This window comes from Zalophus californianus, chromosome 6 (genome assembly GCF_009762305.2).
Source record: "Zalophus californianus isolate mZalCal1 chromosome 6, mZalCal1.pri.v2, whole genome shotgun sequence".
Lineage (NCBI taxonomy): Eukaryota > Metazoa > Chordata > Mammalia > Carnivora > Otariidae > Zalophus > Zalophus californianus.
The window spans coordinates 16736383-16757426 of NC_045600.1; the positions used below are offsets into that span (position 1 = coordinate 16736383).

General features: G+C 34.3%; 1 long non-coding RNA gene across 1 annotated transcript; it reads right to left on the reverse strand.

Moving 5' to 3' along the window:
- Nucleotides 1-1939: 1939 nt before the first annotated feature.
- On the reverse strand, nucleotides 1940-10194 carry LOC113908549. Its single transcript, XR_003515523.1, has 3 exons — nucleotides 10098-10194; nucleotides 4285-4422; nucleotides 1940-2130 (listed from the first exon to the last, which is right to left on the reverse strand). It is a non-coding gene; the product is annotated as an uncharacterized LOC113908549 (long non-coding RNA).
- Nucleotides 10195-21044: the final 10850 nt, after the last annotated feature.

The window sequence follows — 21044 nt, forward strand, 5'->3', positions numbered from 1 at the left end:
CCTGGTTTTTCTCAATACACCTTTAAAGGTTTTTAAATTGTTTCATATCTGGTCAAGTTGAGATTTTTAAGAACCTCATTTTTAATTTGTAATAAAAAGTTTACAACTTGATTTTTTCAAAAAAATCAACAAACGGCAAGCACCCGTTAATAAAGGTCTTAAAAAAAAAAAAAAAAAAAAAAATCTTCTTTAACTGGGTACCATGCTCTTATCAGAAGTCATGTAAGTCATGTAAAGTCCAAATAAGTCTGATGCCACTTTATAATTAATATAAAGATTTTTTAACTTGATATTTATAAAGGCAAAAACAAACGTGTCATTTGAGAACGGGTGATTTCACACTATATAATGACTACCAAATAGCTTATTACCACCCATTTAACTTAAGTATAATGATATAATTCTATCCAGAAGGACTCAGAGGAGAACTTTCTATTTTCTTTTTCTAAGAATGTGTGAAAGCCCTAATCCAAATGTCATTGAAAAAAAAATGTCTCTGGGCTGGTATTTTTCCAGATTTATTTTCTTAAGTTGTCCAGCATTTTTGTTCCTTCTCTGGACAGCTGTGTCTATTGACTCTATTGTGGTATTGATAGGGGGCATTTATTCTTTCATAATTGGCAGAAAGAACATCTACAGGATTAAAGTTGAATTCAACAAGAGATTGTCTCTTGGAAAGCAGCTCTGGCAGCCTTATATTCTCTGCATGACACTAAGCAACCTTTCTGGCAAGAGCTACCCATGGTGTTTACTGTTTAACCATTCCATGGCTACACAAAGCATTAGAGAAAGAAGAGAGGAGCTACTGATTCAATAGTCTGAGGAGGTGTCTCAGAAGAGATGGCATTTGAACCATTCTTGAAAGAAAATTTTGACTTATGTAGTTATATATAAGCAGTTACTGAGACACTGATTTCTTAGCCAATGCTATACTATTTCTTTCCCTGTGGTTTTCAACATTTTTTTTTTTCATCTGAGGAACTGATGATTAACTAAAGTATGGACATACTTCTCTACTTGAGGGCCGTAATTATCTAACAAAATTTTGAATTCTACAGTTATATTTCTGAGGTATAAGAAAACCCTTCATTATTTTTCTTCCCTTGGCTCTTGATCAAGGTTTTCATTCAAATTCTGTGGATCATCTTTAGATCTAGTAATTTTACAATGTAATTTTTTTTCTGATAAATTCCCAAATAAAAGCAGCTCATTTAGATGGACAAGAGAAAGAGCAGAAGAAATAGAAGCACATGTGGGTCGTGTAGATAAAGTGGAGTAGAAAGAGAAACAGACATGCAGAAGAATCTGACTTATCAGAAAGTTAGAGTCTTTGAGACTCTCTTGGAGTTAGAATTACAAGAACGCAGCATACCAGTTAAGGAAGATCACTTTTGAATGTTTGATGCTTTGTCTCCTAATTTTTCTAGCATGAAAAAAGTTAGAATTATAGTACAACTCCATAGAGGAAACAAGAGCTCTTCTTGAAATACTTTGCTGTTTTGATATAGACAAAAATATTGCCAGTAAGACAGAAGGGACTTTTCTTTGGTTCAGCACGGTTTGCTTGTGCATGGTATCTCCAGTCCCCTAGTCAAACAGACTCTAAGAATGGGTGATACGATCAATGAACCAGCCAATGCTGAATCCAAAATACAAATAAAACAAAATGATATTCTTTCACAAAATGACAAGCCAGGGAGTTCCCTCAATAAAAACTTCGTATGAGAATAGAGACTTATTAAGCTTATGCTTCCATTTATACAGAATAGAATATTCCCTTATGCACCAACAGAAACAGAAGACCATCCAGGCTGAAACAAAACCATACGAATATCTCACAGTTAATAGAAGAATTTTTTTATATCTAGACAAAGGTTTAATGAAATTATACAAATACATAGTTTTGATTATCTGATACAAAATCCTATTTGGTTGCAAATCTTAGGATAACAAAATAAGTTCAGCAATGAGATACAAGGAACCTCGTCAGAGTTCAAATCCTTGCTGGTCCTTAGGAAGACAGAGTCTTGTGTGTTCTTCTAAGCTGGAGATTGGGCAGAATATTGTCTTCTTCGACAGAGGGATGGCTTGTTGTTTATTTTGTTCTACTCAGTGTCCATGCAAGGCCAACTTTGAGATAAGATAGAATTGGAAAATTATAAAAACAGTGTAATATGTGAGTTCTTAGAAAATACTTCATGGCTATAATCTTCCAATCTGTCCCACCTATTACTCTGCTTGGTGCCTACCATTTTTCAAAGTAAGCATTTGTTTTTTGGGGGTTGAGAAAGTTATAACAGAATTGAAACCTTTAAAACACACTACAATTCTAGTGATCCAGTTAATATCTATAGATATAGACATATACACACATGTACTTAAAAATATATATATCCTTGGGGATTGGGGGGATGGGAGAGATGTGGTTTAAGGATACATATTGAAACTAGTAGCTAAGTCCTGGAGATCTAATACTTAGTAAAGTGATTATAGACAATAAAACTGTATTACAAACATCAAATTTCCTAAGAGATTAGATCTTAGTTGTTGCCACCACAAAAAGAAATGATAATTATATGACACCACAGAGGTGTTAGCTAATGCTACAATGGCAGTTAGATTGCAATATAAATGTATCAAATCAATATTTTGTTCACCTTAAACACACAATGTTATATGTCAATTGTGCCTTGATTTAAAAAAAAATCCTGTAATAAAGTTGGCTTATCTCCCAAAGCTCCTAACCATAGGTTAATGGGGGAAAATAACAAAATGCCCAATCTAATTAAATTCTAACTCCTGTATGATCATTTAAATCTCCCCTATATGTTATGTTCAATATCTCTTATTTTAAGATATTCTGTGGGTCAGACAATAAAATATCATCAAGTGCTCCCTCCTCCAATAACTTCTTTTTCCTTTGCCATGTTAATGCTACACAGTTAATGCTAAATAATTGTGTGGTAAGTAAAGACATGAAAATAAAATTTCCTTTGAATTTTTTCCTGAGGCTTACCCTGTGGTTACTAACAATACCAGATAATTTTAGATAATAGCATTCACATCAATAAATAAATGAATATTCTAACATTTTAAAAATCTGAACATTAACAAATGGTTTTATATACACACCTACAAAAACCATTCACATTTATGTCTTCATCAAATTTCTCCTTGGCAGAAAAAATCCTCCCAAGATGAAGATAAGGTCCTATATGCATTGTATAAACAGCATGAATAAAACTTTTTGGCTAGGAGATTTTTGTGCCCACCCCCCACCCCAGTTAAATAGAAAACAGAATGAAAAATGGGCTTTCCAACTTCCAATTCTTAGGAAATGTTCATGAGATATGTGAATGTAGCTTCTGGCTTCATTTCTCAGCCTATAGCATGATGAGCACAGTTGTATTTCTTTGTCCACTGGTCCCATTCTCATGGATCTTTTCTCACACCGTGGATGTACTGGGCTGTAACTTATGGAGAATTGTATTCACAACACAGTTATAATCGGTTGTGATCCATCCTTGTATGAACAATGCTATAAAATTATATTGTATGCATGCTTCATTAAACACAATAGTCATTTTCAAGTGTAAATTCAAAACATTTCCCATTATGAATTATTAGGCTTCCAGGCTGAACCCACTTTAGAAAAGCCTTGTAAAGTTTGCAGCCTGATCCATGCTAACCTACATAATCTAGCCCATTAGATGTTGCAGATTTATTTTTGAAAACAGCTTCCCTAATGTCATTTCTGTTATGCTTGGAATGTTGTCTGAACTAAAGTGTCATGGGGAGGAGTCAGCTCCATAAATGTGCATTTGCCCATTCTTCCTGGATTCCACCAGCTCTAAAGTGACAAACTAGTCTCAGGAAGATGTACATCTTGGAATTGGTGGAGGTGTTAGCAGCCATTGGCTTTTGCCACATTCTGTTTGAAGATTGAAACAACATTGTAATAACTTAAAAAAAATCTGGCTTCCTATTTTTTCCCAGTTGGATTGATGATAATGTTTGAATGAACATTGGTTTATTCTTTGGAATTCACCACAGATTGAAATCCAACAGAGCCATAGGGAGAAAATGATGAGGTGAATTATTTACCTTCCCGTCCCACAATCTACAGTCCTATGAGAACTTATTTACTTCCATTTTTTAACTTCTTCAATTCATGGAAACTAATTAAGTCAACCTTAGTTGATGTCTTTCTCCTGACTTCCTGGCCTAAATATCCAACTCCTTAATAAAATGCTCATGCTGATAATCCCTTCAAATGGAACTTACCGTTTTTTTCCAAATGTTCAGACAGCTCGGTGTGCACAGAAAACAAGGTCTTCATTCAGTTGGAATTCAGAGGGCTCCAAGTCCAAATTAGATGAGGGCAAGTGAGAAAGAATGGCAGGCTCAGGGTATGGCAGATCACTGAGAAAGTTTATAATGTAAGCCTGGGTGGTATTAAATACTGGTATTATATAATATTTATATATATATTATATTTTATATTCATTATAATTATTATGATAAATGTATTATATATAATATTATTATATAATGTATTATATAATATTTCCATGTTATTCTTGTGCCCTGACTTGCCTGGCCACCTGTTCCTACCCAACACATTGGATCTAGTCTACTGTCTATTCTAACTCAGTACCTTAACCATCTCAAACACTGAATCTAGTTTGTAGGGTATTCATCAGGAGTGCCACTCTGCATCTGACACCACTCATGACATCTGAACTCAGGCCACAGAATGAGTGTCCTAAGGAAGAGGTTTAACCCTGCTAACCCTTGAAAGTTAACTGAATATCATCGCCCTGTATGCAATTTCTACTTTATTCCTTCTATGCCCACTTGTACACTTGTGAAAACCAATATATAATGAATCATTGCCATGTTTCTATGAATAGCAGTCAGTTGATTTCTGACACCATTCTTCCTTTGGATAACATCACTTCAGAGTGTCCAATTGATATTCATCTTGACACCATGCACCATTCTCAGAGGGAGAGCCAAATAATATCCATTTCCTGAGTATTCAACATGGGTTGCTGTTCTTCCTCTCAATATTGCTTTTCTAATTCCTTAAATCCAAGGGAGGAAGTGAGAACTTCAACAGATCTGAAGCAAAGAGCCCATCTTAGAGGAAAAGTAAGATATTAAGGAATTCTGGATGTATAGTCTTGATTTCTACCTGAAGTAATTCTACTGTGGAGACAGAGATATTAGAGAAAGTCAGAGATCCCCCACATGATTGGAGAAGGAACAGTTAGGGTACTATTTCAGAAGAATTTGATTCTTTCCTTTCAGACACGTTGTGTTCCTTCTAAAACCCTCCCCACACCATGATTCCATTAGTATTGCTTGAACAATTCCCTCCCCCCAAACAGAGGAAGACATGATTTTAACATATTTGCATGTTAATATTCAAATCTTTGTTCCAAAAGGGAACAAAAGCATTTTTCTCTAAGTAAACACCCAATTATTTAATGAAATGAGCATATTCTTTCTGGTCTCTTAATGTCCATGATGAATCCTAAGACATAACTCATATTGGGTCCACCATATGCCATGGCAAATATATATCAGTATACCTGGGTAACTAAAAGGATATGTGAACTCAGATAATATTAGATACCTCTGTGAATAAAATATGAGAAATTACAGTAATAGTAAAAACATGCTATGCTTAAATCACAAATGAATGAATCCAGAGAGGATTCAAATATTTTCATGGACTACTGGCAAACATTCTCTGTCTTTTTTTTTTTTTATGCTCTTCTATCACTAGTTTCAAATTTAAATTAGTATTCATTTATTCTTGTAATAAAAACAATATGAAAAAAGAAAATTAGCAGATAACCCTAAATGTCACTGTAGTCAGTATTCCAGCTTTCTTTTAGGAATAACTTCTTACTCCAAGGCAGATAACATGAAAAAAAGGGGACAGCTTTTCATATGTATAGCTTAAAATGAAATAGATTTAACATATAGGTTACAGTTACTCCATGATCCAAGACACTTGATATGCTTAAGAAGGTTACTGGTGGAAGATTCCTTGATTTTCAAAGAACACATTAGCCTCATTTATTGATCTCTCAATTCTTTAGAAAAATATGCATCGAATGTGTATGTAGTTACCCAAAAAAATCTGAGTAAAATTCAAATTTCTTTTGATCAGTAATCAAAACTTTTGCTTTAGATTATTTTTTTTTAGAATATAACAACAAAATATTCAAATATGGTAGGTTTTATAAATCATCTTCCTCTTTATAGGTGACCTAATTATAGTTCCAGGAATGTGAATTTCTGTATGAAAACTATACATCTATTTAACTTTAGATATAGGTCAAAATTCAGATTATCTGACTTGCAAGCCAGTATACTTTCCTTTTAATTTAACAAGAACCACCAACAGGCAAATGATTTCCCCTGATTATACCTGTAATGCTAAAATGTTTGCTGAAGATTATACACCTTAGAAGCAAGTAGACAGTTATAGGCATATAAAGAAGAAAGGCTTGCCCACAAAGAAACAGTCCAGGCAAACTTAAAACGTTTATAAAACCCCCGAACTGTCTAATCAAAACATTTTTTCATATACATCAGCCTTCACATCTTGATTTCTATTTGTTTATTTTTTAGGTCAATACACTTTTTCTCATCTCTCATATTATGTCCATGAAGTCAATTTTATTCAATAATAGCTAGAGAATATATTATAATCATGGACAACAAATAGCACCATAATGTTTTTAACAAAACCTTTTTTGAAGCACAGAATACATATAAAATAGTGCAGAAATCATAAGCATGTAGCCTGATTAATTTTCACAAAGCAAACACAGACATTTAAATAGCACCCTGATCAAGACACTGTCATATTTTTACACCTGTAAACATATCCTATTTATATTTAACTTTGTACGTTGAATTGCATTTCAGGACCACATCAGAGTGTTCTTGAAGAGGATTGACAAAGCCCTAAATTGTCTGAATAATCAAGCCTGCATTCAGCTTTTGATTACTCACTATATTATTCAAGAGCTTTCATTTGAGCCTGAACCAAGGAAAATGGATTAAAACCAGTTATGAACCTTCTTTTTTCACACTTCCACTTCCTCATTTAATAAATAACCATATTAAGCAGTCACAATCCTATCAAGTTCCTATCTAGAAATATGTATTTAGTGTCTGATTATATGGTGCTGTGCCAGTAACTATAATTTTATAGTACACAGTGTACTTCTTGACCTCCTTATTAAGATTTCTTAACTCTGAAGACCTAAAGTAATCAAAATATTGAATATTATCTGAAAGTTATTAATTAGATACTGATTACCTTTTCAGAAGAGTCATCACCAATTTTTTACTCTATCTAGCATTTAATTAAGTTTATTTCAGTAAGTTCACTTTTCTCTGCCTTCTGAACTACCTTAAATTTGCTATTAATAAGTTGATTAATTCCCTTCCCAGGCTAGAGAAAAGTTCTTCCCCTGGACCACTCATCACTTGTATGCAGAAAGTAGAAGCTTTGCAATATTAAGACCATCTCCATGATTCAGAAAGTAGTCGTGGGTTATGACAATTAATGTCACATGGGACATGGGAGGAACTACACAGAAGCTACACACATACACCTCTAGAACATTCTGTTTACATAAGAAGCATTACTTAGAGATACAACAAGTTGATTGGCCTTGCAAAAAGGAAATGCCTCTTTTATTAGTACTATCACTGTGTTGTGGTGCATTTATCTATTTACTCATTTATCACATATGTGTCTGGATTATAGTAGGGGTTTAATTAAGGCTTATTGAGTAAATACTACAGTAAAAATCCATCTCACTAACATGCTGCTTTACAGAGAAAGCTGAGCCTTGCTTACTTACTCTTTACCTCTATGATAACACCATATAAAAGTACCAAATTACCCATGGCTTTCTTTTTTTTTAAGTTTTTATTTATTCATTTGACAGAGAGAGAGAGAGAGACTACAGAAGCAAGGGGAGAGGCAGGCAGGGAAGAGGGAGAAGCAGGCTCCCTGCTGAGCAGAGAACTGAACATGAGGCTCCATCCCAGGACCCTGAGATCATGACCTGAGCCAAAGGCAGAAGCTTGACTGACTGAGCCACCCAGGTGCCCCACACCCATGGCTTTCTTGATCAGCATGTCGAACAACACTGCTCAAACAGAACACAACCGTATTTCTCCCTGGCTTTTATTCTATCTTATGCAGTATCATTTTGATTATTTTATTTTCCCATGACAAAATCTCAAAGATGGAGTCTAGGTGGACTTGAAGTAACCAATGTAAACTTCACACTGATTGAGTGTGCCAGTTCATGTGCCTCCCAGGCTTAGGACTTTGTAGATATGGAAACATTTCCCTTGAGAACTCATTCCTCCCTTTAACTCAAAAACCGAAACTCTTCTAATACTGTTCTTATGCCCGTGAAGCATTGTGAATATCTATATCAATTTTAATAGTTATTTCAATTAAGCAAAAGAAAAAAAGTAGAAATATTTAGACACAACTACATATGTTTTTCAAAGGTAGAGATCATATCCTGACTATACTCAACAAGTGTGTGTTTAATGTGGTGTCTTCTTTCTCTAACAGACTTGTTCAGTGCTCAGGTTATCTGAAAGGACTCCCTTATCCGAATCAATTCCTCCTTCCATAGACCTGATCTCAGTTCTTTTCTACCTGATGCTAGCATGACTATGTGTGTCTATTCCCTTTCACTAGATATAAAGCTGTGTGGTGGTAGAGATTTCAGCTGATTCATGGTTCTCCGTGATGTTCATCTACAAGCAACAGGTGTTCCCTCAATCAATGTGGAACAGCATTTACATTTTCACCCTTATACCTTTATTCAGGTCAGGTGGGCAGGTACATAGTCTCCACTGAAAACTACGAATTTATAGTAAGAATGGCTCCAGAGGAAATGAGAGTTGTAGAAAACAATATTTTATTTCCAGGACCACATGGATGATGTGAAATAATATTATAAATTATCAAGTGGGTCTAATTTTGACACTGAAATGGTAAGACACTATTAAGATTAGTGTTTTAATTTATCATATTAAGTAATTTGACTGGAATTTTAAATGCTTGAGACTGAAAGCTATGTATTGGCCTCAGTATTGCATTAGGGAACAGTCTAAAGAATAGGAGTAAAAGATCATCATACCTTATCTACAGAATTCAAACCTTAACTCACAATGGTAAGCAATGTTAGTAGTCAATGCCAAGAATGAAACAGAGTGATTGTTCTGGCATACAGCACCTGTGTCATATTTATATCCTTCCAGGGAAGACAAGTGAATGACATAGAATAAAAACTAGCAACAAGTCACTGTGAAAATAGTCTATTACCACTATCAAGATAAAGGCAGGTCACTATCTAAAGCAGCATATCAAGTTATAAATTAAAATTGACATTATTTTGTATGGAATGCCTAGCAAATGTCCAGGAACTGTTATAAGTAAATGAAAGGTTGAGAAGCTGTAAGACATTGGAACTTAATCTCCTACACCGTAATTTTCAAGACTTTTTCTTCTTTACTATTTCCAAAGTGACTTTCAAGTTTTATCTTTTGTTGCCAAAAGGTATGATTCTGCCTTGTTAGGAAAAAACATGGTATATTAAGCCCATTTGTTAAATGACTTTCATTTTAAAACTAATGCTATGCCATTTTCAGAAAAATTATAATAACAAATCATAAAATTAGGGTTTGGGAGGTATCAAATCAGATATTAATTCTGTTCCTTTCTTGATAAAATAATTCTGCATAGGCTGTAAAAAAAAGCAAATCAAAGTTACAAAATATTTATAGTGCATAAAATGTTTTATAAGTATAGTATAAAACAGCACAGTGCACTGAAAAATATCACAATTCTTTCAAAACTTCTTTCCAGTTCTGAATATTATGGGGATCTGCACTGTCTTCTCCCTCACATTCTGTTACTATTTCATAAAGGGGATATATTTAAAGAAAGAAATATAGAATTTTAAATGAGAATGCAAACTACAACTTTTTCCACATATCACAAAAAAATGTAATTGAAAAGGAATACATTGATTTACCATTGTACCATTTTGGAGGACTTATTTGCCTGAAGGGTTGCCTTGCATTGGGTAAGCCAAATGTCCTCAAGTCACTTCTCCATTGCCTCCAGACCTATAAAAGGAGTTATAGACCAGTTTGATAGAAAGCAGGATCTCAAAGTCTAAATTTAGAGGAGAAAGCTGAACAACTGAACAACTGCAAACTTTTGCTAATTTATATTGGCAAAAATATGGAGAAAATATATGGGAATATATTCTGAGGATACCAGACCAGAAGTATAGAATCACTTCCAATCAGGCTGAATATATCAGTAACAATGTATTTACCAGAGATGGGCTTATGTTCTAGCTCAAACAACTGGTATTGGTTGTAATTTTGTTACTTGCTCAATTACTGACTTTTGATCTCAAAGTTGTCCTATGCTAAAGAAAAATGAGCAGGAAGTTGTTTTAGGATATTAGGGAAATAGGATGGTTGGAGAGTATTTAGCATTGTTATTCACTGAACTACCACAAACAACCCCTTACCAGTCTACTGACATTACCTGACATGAGCAACATCCATTTCGACCTTTACCTTTAATTGACCTTTTGTTACTTTTGAGTCCTTTTTTTTTTTTTTTTTGCAAACATTTTCACTGTAATTTCCAGGATGGAATGGGTTGAACAACATATATAAGAGGTAAAGATAACAAATAAAGACAATTTTCAAGAAATCTGGCTGTGAATGAGATTGTGAACAATGGGTAGCAGGGAGCTATATGTTTGTGTTCCATACAACTCTTCACATTCTATATTATTAAAATGTAGATAAGAAATAGCATTTGACATTTAGAGCATGCTCAATAATTTTAGATTAACTGAATGAATAAATTTAATAGAAGTAGTGCTTCTCTTACTGTCATAAGGAAACGTAATCATTAAACACAATCCGACTCCTTCATATTAGGCTTAGATAATGGATTTGAAAAAAAAAAAGTACAAATGACATAATATCCTCCAATCAATCTCCTAGTGTCCACTCTAATCCTGGGGTTTGGTTAATTTTATACAGGGAGCTCATTTATATTAGTATAACAATCTATCTTGGAAGTTATCTCTCCAAAAAAAAAAGATTATTATCTGGAAAATTCCTCTGATTGTGAAAATTAAGTACCTCTTCTTTGATAAAAAATGAAGATGTTCCCTTAAATAAACAAACAAACGAAAGAGCAATTTCATTTTAACAATGCAAATGTCATGAAGTCTTTTCAAATTCAAGGCGAAATGTGAAAATATAATGAAATATAATTCCTGGGGCACCTGGGTGGCTCAGTCATTAAGCGTCTGCCTTTGGCTCAGGTCATGACCCCAGGGTCCTGGGATCGAGCCCCACTTCGGGCTCCCTGCTCACCAGGAAGCCTGCTGCTCCCTCTCCCACTCCCCCCTACTTGTGTTCTCTCTCACTGTCTCTCTTTCTGTCAAATAAATAAATAAAATCTAAAAAAAAAAAAGAAATATAATTCCTTCTCCATCCATGAATTACATTTATTTGAATTCATTATGAATTTCTTGATATAGGTACATTAAAAACCTAAAGCTAAACTTCACAAGGCAATAACTTGACAACAATACTTCATTGTTGGAGAATTTAAATTTATACCATTTTGGGCTGGTATTAGTTGCAATAGTTAAAATTCAATTTGTAATATTCAGGCATCAATTTGTTTTCAAAAGCTAAGATGCAAAGTCAAGAGGCTTGGAAGTGGGAATGAATTCATAATGAGTAGTTATATTCCCATCTGGAAATGGCATAAATAAAAATGAATAAATCAAATGGCCTTTCTTGTTTGCATATTTAAAGACTAACAAGAAACAGACTGTTGTAAATTACTTCCATTTTAATAAATTGTATAACCTGAGAAGTTTGCATTTCAGAGCCCTCCATTTTATAAGATCACACCATGAGACTTATTCAGACATTATTTTACTTCCTTTTGAGTAAAGACACAATTTGGGAAATCAGTTATGGTCAAATGAGCACTAGTGGTACCTTTAAGTATATACTTATAAATAGCCATGTTCACATATCTTTCAAATAACCACATTCATGTTATTTGATAGGTGCACATGAAAAATGCTGCTAATAATCATTTGCATACGCAATTGCTTTTAATGCCAAAGCTCCTTCTGAGAAAGTGGAATATGACATTTATAATGTTGTTAGCTTATTAGATTGAGCAGAAATAAACATTTTTAATGTGTATATGATACTAAAACAACTGTGGATAAAAACTAAACAAGTTCAGTCTCTGAAAATATGAGGGCAAAATAAAGAATTTTACTACATTTATTGGTGATAGTTCTTGGAAACTGACCTAACTAGTGAGTCAATATAGTCAATATAGCTATTCTGATAGTTTTATATGCAAAAAGCAGTATATGCCACAACTTAAAACAATATATAAAGAAATTCTAAAGATTATTGAGTGTTGCAAAACACACAGAAGAAATCTACTTTTTTTTAAAGGGCTTTTTATTCATTTATTTGAGAGAGAGAGAGAGAGCGAGTACAAAAGCAGGGAGGAGCAGAGGGAGAGGGAGAGGGAGAAGCAGACAAAGCGCTGAGCTCAGAGCCCAAAGTGGGGCTTGATCTCGGGACCCTGAGATCATGACCTGAGCTGAAACCAAGAATTGTACACTTAACCAACAGCGCCACTCAGGTGCTCCCCAAAAACCTACTTTTAAAATAGTTTGTATTAACCAAATAAAAACTGTAAAATTTCTTACAAGCCTCCAAGCTAGATGCATGTTGAAAATATTTTATGGAAAATGTCAGAAATTACAAATTCACCACTGACTAGAGACTTTCCCAAACTGTGTTGGAATTACTACAAAGATAGAAGAGAAGCTCGAGGATGACACAGAGGAAACTGAAACTTATAAATGCCAAGGAAAAATAGATGGACCATGAATTGTGAGGTATTTCTCTAAGAAAGAATTGACCGTAAGATTAGTTTATGGAGAAGCCAGAGCGAAGAAACCATTACCAAAGCAGACACACCAGTGGGTTTCTTCAGAGGTGAGAGTTTTTCTTTCCATTGGGAAAACTTTCAAACTCAGAGGGAAGAGGCACAGGAAGCATGATTGAACCATGGGGAATCATCAAAATTAAATTAAAGACTTTCTATGGAAAGGTGGGTGGTTCTCCCTGAATAAGCTTCAGGTATCTATAAAAGACAGGAAGCAAAACAAACAAAAAATACAAGCTAGTTAAATAACATATTAGCCTGGAGTGAAAGAAATACTTGGATTGCTTGCCTGCTCCTATCCGGGAAACCTAAAGGACATTCTAACTCTTACTGCACTAGGATGCTTGCCTGCCATGTAATTTATAAGTGTACCTTAATGGGAGATGCATCCTCAACTCCAAATCCACGACCTCTCTTTCTTATACTTAACTTAGAAAACTCCAGCCATCAATGAACTCAAAAGGTACTTTGGACAACCACAATATTTTTTAAAAACTGGTATTTAAAGTTTTGGCAGAATCTTGAAGATCTAAGTATCTCCTTATACGTTTTAAATACATACCTACACACTGACGATTCTAGAGTGGAGGGATGGGGGGATGGGTTAGCCTGGTGATGGGTATTAAAGAGGGCACGTATTGAATGGAGCACTGGGTGTTATGCACAAACAATTAATCATGGAACACTACATCAAAAACGAATGATGTATGGTGATTAACATAACACAATAAAATAAAAAAATGCAAAAAAAAAACCAAAAACAAAACCAAAAAAAATACATACCTAAAATAGTTGTGTAAATTACAAAGATCATCATTTCAGATATAAATTTGATGTTTTTAAATAAAATAGTTATATCATTATTTTATTGGTTGAACACATATAAATCATGTATCAATCATCTATTTAAAAATACATTAAGAACTTTCACTTTTATTATTAGAATGTTAATTTATCTTCTTGACAATGTATTTCCATTCCACTTTCCCTGAATAATTTTATACAGTGTAATATATTATCATGCTTAGTCTTTTGATAACTCTATCATGTCTCTGTAACAATAACAGCAAACGTGTGTGTGTGTGTGTGTGTGTGTGTGTGTGTGCACATATGTGCTTATGTATATAGTGAAATCTGTTCATTTTAATTTCTCCTAATGATAAGGCTAAATATTTTTTTTAAATCTTTTGGATTGAGTTATCTTTTAATATCTATAGCACTTAATCAGAAAAAAATAAGTATATCACAACTTGTGATAAAATAATTTGAAATATAACAAGCAAATTTAAAATTCTCCTTTTGTTTGGCATGGAGACTTTCATATCCTTGGACAATTTACCATAGTAAATTGCAGGATGGTGGTAGATATAACTTTCTTTTTTAAAAGGAAGAAAAGACTTTTAAAAGAAAGGAGTTGTAGATGCCCCTTTTAGGCAAATAGACTCGAACAATGGAATGTAGAAAGGAATCACAGCATCCCCGGGCTGAATACAGACATGTCCATCAGGGGACCCATCTCAAAATATGCATAGGCCCTAACTAAACAATGGGCTACTTACAACTAAACACATTTTACCCCAAAAAAGGGAAATTCCATAGGTAGCCATACCTCTGCACCTTCCCTCTTTAAAAACAGCCCCCTCCCACTGCCTAGTTGCAGACAGCTTCTCCTCAGCTGTCCTGCTCACCACTCCCTTGTGGTGTATTCCACACCCACTTCCTCGAGGCAGACAGCCGCTCCCTTGCTGAGTATTCAATAAACTTCTATCTTTTTTATTCTGCCACAGGAGGGCAGGATAATGTCAGCACTCAGCGCAGGTCGATTCTCAATCAGATCAATTCTGGAGAAACATGTATGCCAGTTAACCAGAATATGTTTTCCACAATTGTATACCTCATGGAATGTTCCCATGCACTCACAGTGCAAAAGAGGGAAGTTTAAGGACGACTAGTTTAATCAAAATTATTATAGGCATTCTTTTATACACACACACACACACACACACATACACATACACAGTTGGTTATATGTGTATATGTATATACATGTATATATATGTGTCTATATACCCAACAGGTTTAGTATTATGTATCAACCTAGAGAGATTCTTAAAAATTCATGTCAAGAATTCTAGCGACATTGTATTCAAGAATGAACGCTTATAAGTAAAGGGTTGAGTGAGTTACATTTATATAGAATACCTTGCACTTGTTACAAACAGGAAAACCAACATGGTAAATAGTAATAATTATAAAGTTAACCTTAATTGAGCAATTATTATGGAAATACACAGCGTTCTGCATGTGTAGTACCACAGTTAATCTTCACAACAGCTGAATGAGAAAGTTGCTAAAGAATCTTCATTTATAGGTATTTCAATTTATAACGTTATCCCTTTCTCTAGCACAAATAGTCTGTTAAATAAAAGAGTCAGGATTTGAAACCAACATTCTGACTCTGGAGCCAGACACAGAGCCATTCATTAGACTTCAAAGACATTGAAAGATATAGTTGATAAACTATTAAGGAGAAAAAAATAAACTTATAAAACAATTAATATAGTATGAATTCACACTCATGAAGCAAAATTAAGGAAAGTGGCAGGTATATGCATACCTACTATGGCGAATGTGATAAGGAACTAAATGTTAAATTTCCTTTACTTTTAATTACATTAAATTTAAATTTAAATAGGTACATGTGGCTAGTGGCTACCATACTACACAATACAGACCTAAAGGGTCATGACAACTCAATTTTATGTAATAAATCAATTAAAGTTGTGTTCAGAAAAAATCATGACCTGAAATGCATACATTGCTAAGTAAGAAAAAGTGAAAGTAAATGAATCAAGTATTTAATTCAGTGCTAGGAAAAACAAAACAGCAATAACATTAATTTATGGAAAACATTAATTAAAAAAAGCAAAAGTTGATAAAATGGAAAATCCAATAATATTAGAATGAAAAAATAAAGCTAAGTTTCATTTATCTGATTTAAGAAAAAAAGCAGTAAAAAGAAAAAGGAACTAAGGAAATCTGTCCATGAAAAACAGAAAAACCACAAAAATTACTAATAAGAATAAAAATAATATTAATGCAGGATATTATCAAAGAGTTATAAGAGTAGTCTATCTAACTCTGGGCAAATACATTAAGAATACTAGATGAAATCATTGATTTCCTAGGAAAATACAAATTATTATTTTTGACACATAGACGTTTAACAAATCTAAATATATCATAGACCTTAGAAGAAACTGAGACATTGTCAAAAAACTTTCTCCCTTCTCTTCCCTCTTCCATGTTTATATAAAAGAAATAGCCTCAGATTTCACAGAGAAATGAAACTAGCAGTGAAATAGAAGTTCACTGTTAAACAATTTAAAAACATAGTAAAATCTTCTAAATATATTTTATAAAAAATATATATAATAATTTACTAGATAAATTGATCTATTCAAATAAAATAATCCTAATTCTCTATTTGTGTTATCAATATCATTACAGTTAATACTTAAATTGTTTATATTATACATAGGAATTTGATTACTTCTGCATATTTCTCTAATGTAGAGATCCTTCTAGTTGATTTATTCTTTTGTCAAATGATATCAATTTATAAAAATATTTATTCCTCTTGGAAACTGTGGTGAAAATAGTCAAGCCTGCAGAGGAAATAAAATCATATCATATTTCAGTGGAACAGGAAATAACCAGTTCACACTGGAAAGTAGTTTATAAGCAAAGGCTCCATTCTTTGACACTATAGGAGAGTCTGTATACCACACTCAACCTCAGCCCCTCGCAGGGCCTGGGGTCTATGGAGCATTCCTTTTATATAATTGGAGAAGCAACTTACGGTATCGCGTGTGTCAGTGAAGTGTTACAAGTGGCAATAGAAACTATTTCCTGGTTAAATTAAGAGAGGAGAATATAGTTGGCTGTGTAACTTTCTGGAAAATTTTGTGGTTAGCAGGCTAGTTTTGAAACCAGCTCGGTTAGTACATTGAAGTGTTTGTATATTTCAATAATCACAGGGAAATATAATATTGAAATGTTTTTACAAATAGTAATGTCAGCTAAAATGACAGTTCCCCACAGTAATGGTGATAAGATCCTGTTCCTTTAGAATTCTTATTTTAAAAAGAATATCCTGCATTTCTCTATGAAGTAAATAGGAACTACAGAAACAGAAAACAGATAATTTATTGAAGAATATTTTATTCCTATTTTATTTTATTTATTTTTTAAAGATTTTTATTTATTTATTTGAGAGCGAGCGTGAGAGAGAGCAAAAGAGGGGAGAGGGTCAGAGGGAGAAGCAGACTCCCTGCTGAGCAGGGAGCCTGATATGGGACTCAATCCTGGGACTTCGGGATCATGACCTGAGCTGAAGGCAGACGCTTAACCGACTGTGCCACCCAGGCACCCATTCCTATTTTAAGTATGTTATTGAGAAAAACTTATGGATTTTATAAAATGCACTTCTAACATTTATTGAAATTATATATGTATATGTATAAATATTTCATTTGTATTAACTGTATATTTATAATATTACTTTTTTTTAGATATGGAGTTTAAGATATCAGTAGACTTATTTACATTAAATAAATTCTTGAATACCCAGATTATTATTTAATGAACCTCTAAGACTGATGGATCAATCATTTAGACCATCCTTAAACAGACACCACATTGATTAAGATTCGTTTCTGTGGGGCACCTGAGTGGCTCAGTCAGTTAAGCATTTGACTCTTGATTTCCGCTCAAGTCCTTGGATCTAGCCCCGTTTTGGGCTCTGTGCTGGGTGGAGAGTCGGCTGGGAGATTCTTTCTCTCCCTTTCCTGCTGCCCCTCCTCCTGTTCCCATGCACTCACATCCTCTCTCTCTAAAAATTGAATAAATAAATTAAAAAAAAAGTGGTTTCTGGTTTCATATTTCCTAGGTTGATACTGAGTCCTTCTCTACTAGCCATATAAATTTAATCAAGTTGCTTATCCTCATAACTCCAACTATTAAGTTGGATACAATAATATCCCACCTGTTTGTTGTAAAGATTTAAAATGAAGTATGTATAAAACACTTAAAAAGATGGTTGGAATAGACTAAGCTCTCAAAATTACATTTATTTTCATAAATTATAAGTGTGCTCTTATACTATCAATGTAGGTAGTCAGGGTTATGTTTTTCATTTGTAACAGCCTGAAGCCTATTTCTGTTGAATCTTATTGGTATATGAAATAAATTCAAATCCAAATTTGTAGAGGTTAATTTTCATGAGAGATCAAGGCATACACCTTTGGTTCAAAGAGAGTGAGGTAAGTTAGATGGAGTGGATAGCAGTGACTTCCTGCTTAGCCCTTAAGAATACTAAGGTAAGGGAGGTACAGCAATTCATTAAATTATAATAGGGCCGCCTGGGTGGCTCAGTTGGTAAAGCGTCTGCCTTGGGCTCAGGACATGATCCCAGGGTCCTGGGATCGAGTCCCACATTGGGCCCCTTGCTCAGCCGGGAGCCTGCTTCTCCCTCTGCCTGCCACACCCCCTGCTTGTGCTCCCTCTCTCTCTTTCTCTCTGACAAATAAATAATATCTTTAAAAAAAGTAATAATAAAAAGAACTTCACAGCAAGGGAGCCAATTTTTTAGTAGGTTCCCCTTTGATGAAAGATAGTATCTTCAAAATGCACATGTGCACATCACATGTGCTCACACATACATGTATGCAAGCACAGACGTGTGTACTCATGCTTATATGCCAAGACTGCATGGCAAACATTGGCTTTCACAAGCAAAATTTGATTGCCCTAACAGTAGTGGCATGTTCAGTGGGGTTAAGGACTGCAAATCCATTTGTTGAAACCCCAACCCCCAATAAGATGGGAAGAGATGGGGGTCTTTGGGAGGTAATTAAATCATTGAAAGTGGATCCCCCAAGATGGAATTAGTATCCTTAGAAGGGGAAAAACCTTAGCCCTCTCTCTCTCCACCATGCAAGGGTATAACAAGAAGACAGCTGTCCGGATACCAGGAATAGTGCCTCCACCAGAACTCAACCATGCTGGCCCCCTGATTTTGGACTTTCAGTCTTTAGAAATGTGAGAAAATAAATTTTTCTTACTTAAACTACCCAGCCTATGATAATTTCTTTAGCACTCCAAGCTGACTAAGATAAGGTGGCACTGTTTTTTTCTGATTTTGGCCAGAATAAACAGAAGAAAAAAAAATAAGCAAGAGAGCATGGGTAAAGGCAGAAGCATAAATTAGCCTAGACATTTAGCCAGACAATTGTAGAATTCCTGGAAGGAACTGACAGAAGAGGGACTTTGCACAATCAAAACCATAGGTGTACTTTCTTGTCATAGTGATTTTTAGCTTACTTTTATTTATGAAAGTTCAGTTGACTGAGGAAAAGTGAATTATATTTGCACTTATAAGATGTAGATCTATGTATAAATGTGCTTGCCTGCTCATCCTGAACTGAACTAATTCTTCACTTGCATGGTGCTCCTGACAGCAAGTACAGGACAGCTTGGATGTTAAAGATTTACTCAGTAAAATGGGGCACCGGGTGGCTCAGTCGTTAAGCATCTGCCTTTGGCTCAGGTCGTGATCCCGGGGTCCTGGGATTGAGCCCCGCATTGGGCTCCCCGCTCGGCGGGAAGCCTGCTTCTCCCTCTCCCATCTCCCTACTTGTGTTCCCTCTCTCACTGTGTTTCTCTCTCAAATAAATAAAATCTTAAAGAAAAAAGAAAAAAAAAGATTTACTCGATAATTAATTTTTACTTGGTCTATCATTCAGGGCCCAAGCACTACCTATATTTTTGCCTGACTTTGATTTGGTTTGTCCCAAAACAGTTTTATTGCCACATGGAGTAACGTCTCTAGAGCCTTTCATTCAAAACAGATAGTGGAGCTGGTGAAACCTATCCTTCTCCACAGGCATGATATATTGGAATGCTTGAGGAGTTCTCTGTAACTTTGCTTTAAAAACGTTGTTCAGATGCTCACTGTGACCTACTGTTTTAATCACAGACTATATCCAAAAACATTGAATTGATTGTCTCCTTAATTTCTAGGTAAGGAGAAAAATATACATGTACCTGCATACATACCTGCACACACATATTATATTGGGATTAAATTTACTCTTTGCTAGTACTTTCCAATAGTATCTCGCAAAGATACTTCACTATTGTAGGCATTTAGTAGACAATTATAAAGTGTTTAACACAAAAAACACCAGGGAAGGCACACACCATGACCTTACATTCTTGAATGATTACGACTGTAAAAATCCTAGTGCCATTTTTTATTTGACAAAATAGAGAACATGAGGAAGAAATCTTCCACTTTCAACACACAGGTAATAAAATATAAAATAATCAATGGATTTGCCCCAGAGCTGAAAATATGAATCACCTGGCCCACTATCATTTTTTCCATTACAGAACACAAAATAATTTTCTTGGTTAAAGGCAGTTGTTACCCTATCACCTGCTCAAATCAATATCAACTGTATGGTTGAGACTCCTCTGGCTAAAATTATATATCAAAGATGCTCAAAGCAAGGGAGAATCATTTTTATTGTGTTTCCTTAACTTCTCTACTCTCTTTTACTTTATAAATAACAGCCAAGACATTGGGATTTTCTTCAAAGCTTCAGCACTGAGACACTTAAGTGCAGTTTATAATCTCATATTATTCTTCAAAAATATTGGCTTTTAAAATAAGATCAACATTTCTGCACAATTTAGTCACCCATTCTGAGATGAAAATCAAAGGAAACATATAAAAATTTAAGTGAATTTTTCTGGTTAGTGATATAAAATTTTAGGAAAGTTATCAAGAAGTTATTCCTCATTAATTTACTTGAAAATTATTTGATCAATAATAAGTATGGTGTCTATGGAGTTACATTTATATTTCTGATTTATAAATATTTTTAAA